This window comes from Bubalus kerabau, chromosome 6 (genome assembly GCF_029407905.1).
Source record: "Bubalus kerabau isolate K-KA32 ecotype Philippines breed swamp buffalo chromosome 6, PCC_UOA_SB_1v2, whole genome shotgun sequence".
Taxonomy (NCBI): domain Eukaryota; kingdom Metazoa; phylum Chordata; class Mammalia; order Artiodactyla; family Bovidae; genus Bubalus; species Bubalus kerabau.
Genome location: NC_073629.1, coordinates 18,437,348 through 18,449,631, shown reverse-complemented (window position 1 = coordinate 18,449,631; position 12,284 = coordinate 18,437,348). Strand labels below are relative to the sequence as shown.

Genomic DNA, 12,284 nt, shown 5'->3' with positions numbered 1-12,284 from the left:
CCAAATATCAAAATGAATCCGCCACAGGTATACATGTGTTCCCCCTTTTAGTTTCATTAATCTTTGCTACTGTTTTCTTTGTTTCTATCTCTGATCTCCACGATTCCTTTTCATAATGTTCAGGGGGTTCTCAAGGCAAGAATGTTGGTGGTTTACCATTCCCTTCTCCAGTGAACACATTCTGTCAGAATTCTCCACCATCTCTGTCTTGGGTAGCGCTACATGGCGTGGCTCATGATTTCATCGAGTTAGACAAGGCTGTGATCCATGTGATCAGTTTGCTTAGTTTTCTGTGGTTGTGGTTTTCATTCTTTCTCCCCTTGATGGATGAGGATATAAGGCTTGTGGAAGCTTCCTAATGGGAGGGACTGGCTGTGAGGAAAACTGGTTCTTGCTCTGGTGGGCAAGGCCATGCTCGGTAAGTCTTTAGTCCAACTTTCTGCTGATGGATGGGGCTGTGTTTCCTCCCTGTAATTTGACCTGAGGCCAAACTGTGATAAGGGTAATGGCAGTAATTCTGACTGCCATAGATAAAGCAAGAGAATTCCAGAAAAATATTTATTTCTGTCTTTTGACTACCCGAAAACCTTTGACTCTGTGGATCACAACAAAGTGTGGAAAGTTTTTCAAGAGATGGGAATACCAGATCACCATATCTGCCTCCTGAGAAATCTGTATGCAGATCAAGAAGCAACAGTTAGAACCAGACATGGAACAACAGTTCAGTTCAGTTCAGTTCAGTCACTCAGTCATGTCTGATTCTTTGCAACCCCATGGACTGCAGCACACCTGGCTTCCCTGTCCTGAGGCTGCTCAAACTCATGTCCATTGAGTCGGTTATGCCATCCAGCCATCTCATCCTCTGTCATCCCTTCTCCTCTTGCCTTCAATCTTTCCCAGCATCAGGGTCTTTTCAAATGAGTCACTTCTTCGCATCAAGTGGCCAAAGTATTGCAGTGTCAGCTTCAACATCAGTCCTCCCAACGAATCCTCAGGACTGATTTCATTTAGGATGCACTGGTTTGATCTCCTTGAAGTTTGAGGGACTTTCCAGAGTCTTATTCAACACCATAGGTCAAAAGCATCAATTCTTCAGTGCTTAGCTTTCTTATATTCCAACACTCACTTTCATATGACTGTTGGAAAAACCATACCTTTGACTTGACAGACCTTTGCTGGCAAAGTAATGTCTCTGCTTTTTAATATGCTGTCTAGGTTGGAACAACAAACCAGATGAAAATTGGCAAAGGAGGAAGTCAAGGCTGTATATTGTCCCCCTGCTTATTTAACTTATATGTAGAGTAAATCATGTGAAATGCTGGGCTGGATGAAGCACAAGCTGGAATCAAGATTGCTGGGAGAAATGTCAATAACCTCAGGTATACAGATGATACCACACTTCTGGAACAAAGTGAAGAGGAACTAAAGAGCCTCTTTAGAAGGTAAAAGAGGAGATTGAAAAAGCTGGCTTAAAACTCAACATTCAAAAAACTAAAATCATGGCATCTGGTCCCATCAGTTTAGTTCACTTCAGTTCAGTCGCTCAGTCGTGTCCGACTCTTTGCGACCCCATGAATCGTAGCATGCCAGGCCTCCCTGTCCATCACCAACTCCCGGAGTTCACTCAAACTCACATTCATTGAGTCAGTGATGCCATCCAGCCATCTCATCCTCTGTTGTGCCCTTCTCCTCTTGCCCCCAATCCCTCCTAGCATCAGAGTATTTTCCAATGAGCCAACTCTTTGCATGAGTGGCCAAAGTATTGGAGTTTCAGCCTCAGCATCATCACTTCATGACAAATAGATGGGGAAACATTGGGAACAGTATTCTGAATACTCTGAATTCTTTATCAGATAAATTGCCTGTTTCTTCTTCATTTATTTGGTCCTTTGGGTTTTTACTTTGCTTCTCCATCTGCAACATATTTCTCTGTCATTTCATTTTGTCTATCTTACTGCTTTTATGGTCTCCTTTTCACAGGTGGCAGGGTGTTTTTTCCGTTTGCTTCTGTTGTCAGTCCCCTGGTAGGTGAGACTGGTCCAGGGGCTTGTGTAAGCTTCCTGGTAGGAAGGCTTAGTGACTGCGCTCTGGCGATTGAAACTGGATCTTTTCCCTCTGATGAGCAGGGATTGTTTTGGGATGTCTGTGAGCCTAGAATTACTATGCAGCCTATCTACTGATGGGCGGGGCTGTATTTCTGTCTTGCTGCTTGTTTGGCATGGAGTCTATAGGCACTGCAGTCTATAGGCAGTTGGGTGGAGTGAGGGCTTGGTGTTGAAATACACACTTCCAGGATAGCACATGTGAATTAATAGTCTATGGACCCCAGATTCTCTGGCAGTACAGCATCCTGGACTCAGTGCTCCCACCACAGAGGTACAGAAGTATGAATCCCACTGGGGAGCCAAGAGTCCACAAGCCACAGAGTGGCTTTCTCTGTGGCCAGAGAAAAGAAGAAAAATAAATAAAAGGAAAAGAAAAACAAAACAAAACCCAAGTCAAAGAGTAAAAATGTAAAATGACAGCAACAACAACAAAATACAGATGCACACACACACAAAGAAAACAGACACACTAAACACAACACAAATGATAGCAAGGAAACCAAACTTACAGAAACAAAGAAGCAGAGAGAATAGACAAAAAAGAAACAAAACAAACAAGATAACAAACAATGAACTCAAAAATGAGGCTAATAAATAAAGACTAAGCTAACAAAAAGTAAAAAATAAATCAAACAATAGGAAACAATCTAAAAACATACATGCAAAGAAAACATACAGTAAACACATAAAAACAATCAAAAATAAAAGATGATTTAAAAAAAACTGAAAAAAATGAATCAAAGCAAAGCCGAACAATAGTAATAAAAACATTTTCCTGGAGCTTCCTCTGTCAGTGTCCTTCCTCCTACAGGTAGCCAGAGCCAACCCCTGCCTCCCCAAGAAGCTTTCCAAAACTTCTATGTAACTCTCTGGATCTGCTGTGGGCACTGCAGAACCAGCTCAGACTCTGAACTGCCCCAACTTCCATGTGTACTTGCCCCCAAAGTTCACTGCTACTAAAGCTGGACTAGCCTCAGTGGTAACACTAATTATCTATTCAGATATTCCACAGACACAGGATTTACCAATCTGATCACAGGGATTTAACCCACAGCTTGTGCAGTTGCATGAAGAGATTTCTCCGCCTCTTCCTTAGTTGCAGTGCCTCTGAGGTTCAGCTTTGGTTTGGGCCCCACTTGTGTGGCATCAGAGGGCAGACACACTGAAACTATACTCACAGAAAATTAGTCAATCTAATCACACTAGGACCACAGCCTTGTCTAACTCAATGAAACTAAGCCATGCCCGTGGGGCAACCCAAGACGGGCGGGTCATGGTGGAGAGATTTGACAGAATGTGGTCCACTGGAGAAGGAATGGAAAACCACTTCAGTATTCTTGCCTTGAGAACCCCATGAACAAACAGTATGAAAAGGCAAAATGATAGGATACTGAAAGAGAAACTCCCCAGGTCAGTAGGTGCCCAATATGCTACTGGAGATCAGCAGAGAAATAACTCCAGAAAGAATGAAGGAATGGAGCCAAAGGAAAGACAATACCCAGCTGTGGATGTGACTGGTGATAGAAGCAAGGTCCGATGTTGTAAAGAGCAATATTGCATAGGAACCTGGAATGTCAGGTCCGTGAATCAAGACAAACTGGAAGTGGTCAAACAAGAGATGGCAAGAGTGAATGTCGACATTCTAGGAATCAGCAAACTCAAATGGACTGGAATGGGTGAATTTAACTCAGATGACCATTATATCTACTACTTCGGGCAGGAATCCCTCAGAAGAAATGGAGTGGCCGTCATGGTCAACAAGAGTCCAAAAGGCAGTACTTGGATGCAATCTCAAAAACTACAGAATGATCTCTGTTCATTTCCAAGGCAAACCATTCAATATCATAGTAATCCGAGTCTATGCCCCAACCAGTAACACTGAAGAAGCTGAAGTTGAACGGTTCTATGAAGACCTACAAGATCTTTTAGAACTAACACCCAAAAAAGATGTCCTTTTCATTATAGGAGACTGGAATGCAAAAGTAGGAAGTCAAGAAACACCTGGAGTAACAGGCAAATTTGGCCTTGGAATACAGAGTGAAGCAGGGCAAAGACTAATAGAGTTTTGCCAAGAAAATGCACTGGTCATAACAAACACCCTCTTCAAACAACACAGGAGAAGACTCTATACATGGACATCACCAGATGGTCAACACAAAATCAGATTGATTATATTCTTTGCAGCCAAAATAAAGAAGCTCTATACAGTCAGCAAAAACAAGACAGGGAGCTGACTGTGGCTAAGACCATGAACTCCTTATTGCCAAATTCAGACTTAAATTGAAGAAAGTAGGGAAAACCACTAGGCCATTCAGGTATGACCTAAATCAAATCCCTTATGATTATACAGTGGAAGTGAGAAATACATTTAAGGGCCTAGATCTGATGGATAGAGTGCCTGATGAACTATGGACGGAGGTTCGTGACATTGTACAGGAGACAGGGATCAAGACCATTCCCACAGAAAAGAAATGCAAAAAAGCAAAATGGCTGTCTGGGGAGGCCTTACAAATAGCTGTGAAAAGAAGAAAAGCGAAAAGCAAAAGAGAAAAGGAAAGATATAAACATCTGAATTCAGAGTTCCAAAGAATAGCAAGAAGAGATAAGAAAGCCTTCTTCAGTGATCAATGCAAAGAAATAGAGGAAAATAACAGAATGGGAAAGACTAGGGATCTCTTCAAGAAAATCAGAGATACCAAAGGAACATTTCATGCAAAGATGAGCTCGATAAAGGACAGAAATGGTATGGACCTAACAGAAGTAGAAGATATTAAGAAGAGATGGCAAGAATACACAGAAGAACTCTACAAAAAAGATCTTCACAATCAAGAGAATCACGATGGTGAATCACTGACCTAGAGCCAGACATCCTGGAATGTGAAGTCAAGTGGGCCTTAGAAAGCATCACTACAAACAAAGTCAGTGGGGTGATGGAATTCCAGTTGAGCTATTCCAAATGCTGAAAGATGATGCTGTTAAAGTGCTGCACTCAATATGACAGCACATTTGGAAAACTCAGCAGTGGCCACAGGACTGGAAAAGGTCAGTTTTCATTCCAATCCCAAAGAAAGGCAAGGCCAAAGAATGCTCAAACTACCACACAGTTGCACTCATCTCACACGCTAGTAAAGTAATGCTCAAAATTCTCCAAGCCAGGCTTCAGCAATATGTGAACCGTGAACTTCCTGATGTTCAAGCTGGTTTTAGAAAAGGCAGAGGAACCAGAGATCAAATTGCGAACATCTACTGGATCATAGAAAAGGCAAGATAGAGTTCCAGAAAAACATCTATTTCTGCTTTCTTGACTATGCCAAAGCCTTTGACTGTGTGGATCACAATCAACTGTGGAAAATTCTGAAAGACAGGGGAATAGCAGACCACCCAATCTGCCTCTTGAGAAATTTGTATGCAGGTCAGGAAGCAACAGTTAGAACTGGACATGGAACAATAGATTGGTTCCAAATAGGAAAAGGAGTTCGTCAAGGCTGTATATTGTCACCCTGCTTATTTAACTTCTATGCAGAGTACATCATGAGAAACGCTGGACTGGAAGAAGCACAAGCTGGAATCAAGATTGCCGGGAGACATATCAATAACCTCAGATATGCAGATGACACCACCCTTATGGCAGAAAGTGAAGAGGAACTCAAAAGCCTCTTGATGAAAGTGAAAGTGGAGAGTGAAAAAGTTGGCTTAAAGCTCAACATTTAGAAAATGAAGATCATGGCATCCGGTCCCACCACTTCATGGGAAATAGATGGGGAAACAGTGGAAACAGTGTCAGACTTTATTTTTCTGGGCTCCAAAATCACTGCAGATGGTGACTGCAGCCATGAAATTAAAAGACGCTTACTCCTTGGAAGGAAACTTCTGACCAACCTAGATAGCATATTCAAAAGCAGAGACATTACTTTGCCAACAAAGGTCCATCTAGTCAAGGCTATGGTTTTTCCTGTGGTCATATATGGATGTGAGAGTTGGACTGTGAAGAAGGCGGAGTGCAGAAGAATTGATGCTTTTGAACTGTGGTGTTGGAGAAGACTCTTGAGAGTCCCTTTGACTGCAAGGAGATCCAACCAGTTCATTCTGAAGGAGATCAGCCCTGGGATTTCTTTGGAAGGAATGATGCTAAAGCTGAAACTCCAGTACTTTGGCCACCTCATGCGAAGAGTTGACTCATTGGAAAAGACTCTGATGCTGGGAGGGATTGGGGGCAAGAGGAGAAGGGGACAACAGAGGATGAGATGGCTGGATGGCATCACTGACTCGATGGACGTGAGTTTGAGTGAACTCCGGGAGTTGGTGAGGGACGGAGGCTTGGCGTGCTGCGATTCATGGGGTCACAAAGAGTCGGACACAACTGAGCGACTGATCTGACCTCTGTGTGTGTGTGTGTGTGTGTGTGTGTGTGTGTGTGTGTGTGTGCGCTACCCTCAGACATCTGTTCCGCACCCAGATTAGAGAGAGTGCAAATAGTGTCTGAGTGGCACACACTTACTCAGACCATCGGCCACAATTGGAGTGTGCACAAATTGCCTGTGGTGATGTAGACCAGCAGGCAGTTGCAACAGATGGGGGCACACTTGCCCTGGAGGGACACCCTCCCAGTGCCCAGAGAGGCAGGGGCTGGTATGTAGTGTGGGGGCTGTAGTGGCCCTACCCTTTGCATGTGACTTAACAATGGTGCCTCGTTTCCTAGGCAGAACACACTTCCTCCAGTTGGCATTCCCAGCCTCAGAGCCTCTCACTCCTGTCCTCTCTGTTGTATCTGTGAAGCCAACAGTGATCCTCTCCCAGGATCCACTCTTAATCCCACACTTTAGCATTCTGCCCCTGGCAGCGCAAAGACTCTCAGAGCTAATTCCAAATGTGGTTTTAAGATGGGCAATCCTCAGGACCACTGAGCCTACTTGTGTAGAAGAGGCCTTGGCTTGAGAGATGGGCAAGATGACTCAATGGGAGCCACTCCCAGTGCCTCTGAAGGCCAAAGAAGTTGGCAGGTGGGAAAGGGGTTATGATGGCCACCCTGCCCCTTCACGCCACTCAAAGACACCTAGCTTCTATGGTGTCCCAGGCTTTATCTGCAAACTTTCCCAGCTGTAGAACTCCTTACTCCTGTCCCTTCAGGCTGTCTTTTCAGAACAACTGTTCCCTCCCTGAGTCTTCACTCCAAACCCCATGTTCCAGCACCCAATACCTCTGCAACAGGAGACACAGGATTCAGGCTAGGATGAGCAGGGCTGTGGCACAGACCATGCATGCAGTTCTTAGTCTTGCCTTTCACAGACCGTCCTCTGCTTTGATCCCCTGAAGGCCCATTTCTGTCCCAGCTGATTTCCCCACTGTGATGGGCTTTTCCCCTCCATCTTCAGCCTCATGTCAGGGTTGCTAGTCCCTGTTTTGATTCCTCTTTTCTGTTTTACATTTTTCATTTTGCCTGATTATCAGTGGATTTTTCTTGTCCTTTTAGGTGTCCAAAGACTTCCACTAATGTTCACCAAGTAGTCTGTTGAGAATTATTCCATTTGTAGATGTATACTTTATATATATATATATATATATATATATATATATATATATATATATGAGGAAGGACAAATTTCACAACCTCTTATTCTACCAACTTGACTTCTCCTCTTTATTATAATATTTAAACAATATACAGTAGTCAGTGGAGATGCTGCTGAGCTAGAGGAAAATGTTATGTCCTGACTTCTGGAACATGCATACCTGGTGACTGTTTCAAAGCTTTCAGGCATTTCCTCTTTCTCTTTCTCTTCCTCTTCATTCTTCTCTTCTTCTTCCTTTCCCATTTATAAAACTGCATTCTTGAAAAGTTTCCTGATTATTTGGCCAAGACAAGTTAGTAGGTCAATTATTCACACTGATTGCAGGAAGAAAGAAGAATGACATGCAAAGACTATTACTAAACGCATTGCCAACACATCAGTGTACTAAATTGGAGAGTTAGGAGATATATTGATACATTAGGAAGTGAAGAGTAATATGGCAGGATGAGAGGTCTGAAGGGTTGAAGGAGAAGACAGAGAATAAACATTAAAAACATTTAAAACTACTCTCTTTTAAAGATCTAAAACATGCTGGGATAGAGTAGAAGAAAACAAACTCATCAGATAAACTCTAAGCATTTATTTAACTATTTCAGACATTTAGTTTTCTGATCCTCCTCCCTTCCCATACTTACTCTCAATCACTTGTATGTGGCAGTGTGAGTCTTAAATGGTATCTTACATTCATTTTTGTTTTTATGCAATTTAAACCTGATATTTACTATTGGAATAAAAATGATTTATTTCCTGGTAAAGTAATCTTCAGCACGAGACAGCATTCTAGGGGATTGTAGGGGTCTGGTGAAATGGGACATCCAGATTCCACTATCTGTGTTCCCACAGTCTACAGTAATATAAAGCCAGCGTTGTAACTTTTCTCCTAAACCAGACATGATTCCTCACCAGCCACAGCCTATTATGAAAATCTTCAGTGCCCAAGAGGACAGTACAGAAAAGAGGACAGTTCAGCTCCAGCTGAACAGAGAAACTGTAGACGAATTGTTGAGAGCTAAATCTCTGAAAAGGCATAATGAAATATTATGCCAGGGCTGGGGAACATGCTAGGGCATTCTCTCTTGAACTTCAGTTATTCTCTAAAAATTCATTCCATTTGTCATATTTACACTTCACATGTATCATGTAATATTTATATTTTTAATTTGATTGAACATAGGAAATAATGTACATGAAATGGCAGATGAAATTTTCAAATTATAATATAATACATGTTATATATTCTTTTATATGAGAGAGTGACAGACACAGAGAGAGACAGGAAAGAAAGAGAAAGAGAGATTACAAAGGCTGGAAAATTCAAAATCTGTGAAACTGAAAACCCGTGGAAGGCCATCAGGTAAGAGGATTATCTGTTACCCAAGAAAGGCTTAGACTTTTGCTCTGTTCAGGCCTTCAGTGGATGAAGGACTACGCACCTTTTGGAGGGAAACCTCCTTTACCCAGACCACTGATTTTTATATTGAAAGGTGAAAGTCTGTCGCCAAGCTGTGTGCGACTCTTTGTGACCCCACGGAATGTAGCCCTCTCTCTTTGGGATTCTCCAGGCAAGAATACTTGAGTGGGTTGCCATTTCCTTATCCAGGGGATTTTCCTGATCCAGTGATCAAACAGGCATCTCCTGCTTGTTAGGCTGATACTTCACCAGTGAGCCACCAGGGAAGCCCATCTCATTCAAAAACATCCTTAGAGAAATACATGGAGTTTGACCAATTATCCGGGCACCCTGTGCCAGTCAAGATGACTTCTAAATTATCCATGCTTCCTTCCAGAACACTGACAAATTATGTGAAGAAAGTGACCAGGAAAGAGGTTTATTTAACATATATTCCATGTAATCAGTAAGGTAAATTTAAAAAATGGGTTTATATTACAGTGAAATTCTCATTATTGATTGAGAATTGTATATGAATGGCAATTAACTTCAATGACTGAATGGCTTATAGTGATTTCAACTTTCATTAAAAAATAGTTGCTTTATGGCATTACTGACCAGATTGGACCTTTCAATATTTCAAAGGGGAAGGATGTCAGAAAATTTGAACAATGCTCTGAGCTTTTATTTAACAGAGTGAAGTAGTACAAAGAGAACAGTTGGGAGATATCATGTAGGAGTAGGTGGTGGGTTATGTGGGTAGTTATGTGCAAAAAGCTTGCTTTCTGTTGTTGGTCTAGAGTCTGAGCTGCGCAACACCTGAATTACAGTAGATGATGCTAAACTCTTAGTGAATTCCCTGTGACCCAAGGTGAAACAGGTTTCTAAAGGCTGCAAGAATCAGCTTGATGTCTTTTATCTGAGGGAGAAAAGCAGTGAAAGGAGGCTCCTAGAGGTCACCACTTTACTGAACATATCTGAGTATTATAATGGGAAGGCTGGAGAGATGATCTGAAACCTGCCCTCGGTCCATTTGAGAAGAAGAAAGGAGACAGATTAGGAGGTCATGGATCAAAGGGGAAAGCATTATAAGAAGGACTTGAGGTAAAGAGAAAGGTGTCACTAGATAGCCAGGCTCTTTTCAACCCAGGATGTACAACAAAATGGCAACCAGTTCAAGTGGAACAAGGCAGGCACTTTGATAATTCATAGAAGGTGAAAGGTATCAAAGAGGAGTCTTCTTCAATCAAGAAAGCGAGGCTTTGACTCCAAGTTAAGGAACCCCCCCAAATCCTCCCACTGCCATAAACCCCTGAAACTGAGAGCTTAAGACAAGGGATGCTGTGAGTCATGGGGAGATAATCCAGTGAGGAGATCCTGGAGCAGGACATTTCCTCTTTCTGGAGTCCCTGTCAAGCCACTTATGGATGGATTTGCATTTCGGTTGGGAAATGACTGAACCGGGCCTGTTTTGGCAGCTCTGCTTCCTCCTGGGTGGGGCAGCAAGTCCCTATAAAAAGGCCCTCTGCTGCATCACTGCCATCCTCCTGCTACTCAAGTCCGGATAGACTTTGGAGAACCTGGTGAGTCTGAGTCTTCAGTTCAGCTTTATTCTTGGGCTCTCTACTTATGAATTAATTCTGGCTATAGCAAATTTGGTGTGTCCAAAGTTATTGTCATGACTTAGTGCTCCTTAGTGGATGGGAGCTTGGAATTTGAACACAGTGATATACAGCATTTATTAAGTTTCTGGTACAGAGTTTGAATTCCTTTAAGGAAGAGATTAAAACAAAATCTGTGACAAGAAGAGGTAAAGAACGGAGCACTTTTCCTCTTTCTGTTTCTTTCTTCTGTCCTTCTGCTGTTATTTAAGAGGCATTTATCTTTGAAGGTGCGGGGTCCTTGTATCCTTCCTGGTGGCCATTTGCTCTGTACACAGGTCATACTTCTGGGACCTCATGAGAGATAATGATGATGAGAATTTCTTGTGAGCTTACCCAGGATTTTGGAACTTATGATGGACTTATTGAAGATGCTGTTTTTAGAAAAATAAAGAGTAGGACAACATTGATTGGTTTTCTGAAAAAAAAAATTTTTTTTGAAAAGTTGTATGTTAAAAGAAATTTTCTCTGAGCCAATAATACAATTTGTTGAAGAGGGAGAGAGAGGCCAGAAGTTCATTAAAAGGGATTAAAGAGATCAAGCCACATTCTTAGAGACTGGAGAGAGTCTATCTGATATTATTACATGAGCTCAGACATTTCTCCCTGTAGCAGTCCCTTCTTGTGAACACTGTCATGTAATTTCTTTCAGATTCTAAGACTCCAGAAAGATGTCTTATCAGCAGCAGCAGTGCAAACAGCCCTGCCAGCCACCTCCAGTAGTGTGCCCTCCCAAGTGCCCTGAGCCTTGCCCACCTCCAAAGTGTCCCGAGCCTTGCCCACCTCCAAAGTGTCCTGAACCTTGCCCACCTCAGCAGTGCCAGCAGAAATGCCCTCCTGTGCCACCTCCCCAACAATGCCAAGAGAAGTGCCCACCCAAGTGCAAGTAACAGCATCAGCTTTTATCCGGATCAGGAAAGGATGAGGACAACTGACTCACCTAGCTCCACAGCTCCACCTTCATCTTCTCTTTAAAGCCTATCATGGATACAGAAGAAGCTTCTCCACCCTTCAGCCGGCAGTATGCCTGTGGTGATTCCTGACTGCCAGAGGTTTCCTTCCTGAGGCTGCTGTTCTGCTCTCCTCTGGGAGGACAGCTGAGAAAACATCCCAGAGCTTCAGATGGAAGAGCAGCAGCTTTTCTCCCGGGCAGCATGGGAGGATTCTCTCCCTCCCTTGGGTCTCTCTGTCACCTGGGCAGGGGTTTCTACCAGCTGGTCAACTGTTGCTTAGCCTCCTCTTCTCAAATAAACTGCAGTTCCTTTGTGTGATGTCAAAAATGTTTCCTTTCTTTCAAAATTGTTTTTAGTAATACTATACCATCATCAAGTTTTGTTTCTATCTTTTGATGCCAAGTTTCAAGCTCGCACAACCAGCATTGTCTAAATTTTGAGCCTTATCAAAGAATAATTCTACATAATTTCAATTTCATGTTATGTCCTTAATTATCACTTGATGGTTTGAGGAACAAAATATTTGCCTCTTCAGGCTTTCAGTCCTTTTAGTAAAATGTAGGGAAAATTGTATTTTCATTTCAAACTTCTGAGAAATCAATATT

The 12,284-nt window shown here is 42.5% G+C and overlaps 1 long non-coding RNA gene across 1 annotated transcript; it reads left to right on the top strand.

Annotated features, from left to right (window-relative positions):
- The first annotated feature begins 10,420 nt into the window (after window positions 1-10,420).
- Window positions 10,421-12,006, top strand: LOC129656037 (uncharacterized). Its single transcript, XR_008716161.1, has 2 exons — window positions 10,421-10,648; window positions 11,379-12,006. It is a non-coding gene; the product is annotated as an uncharacterized LOC129656037 (long non-coding RNA).
- Window positions 12,007-12,284: the final 278 nt, after the last annotated feature.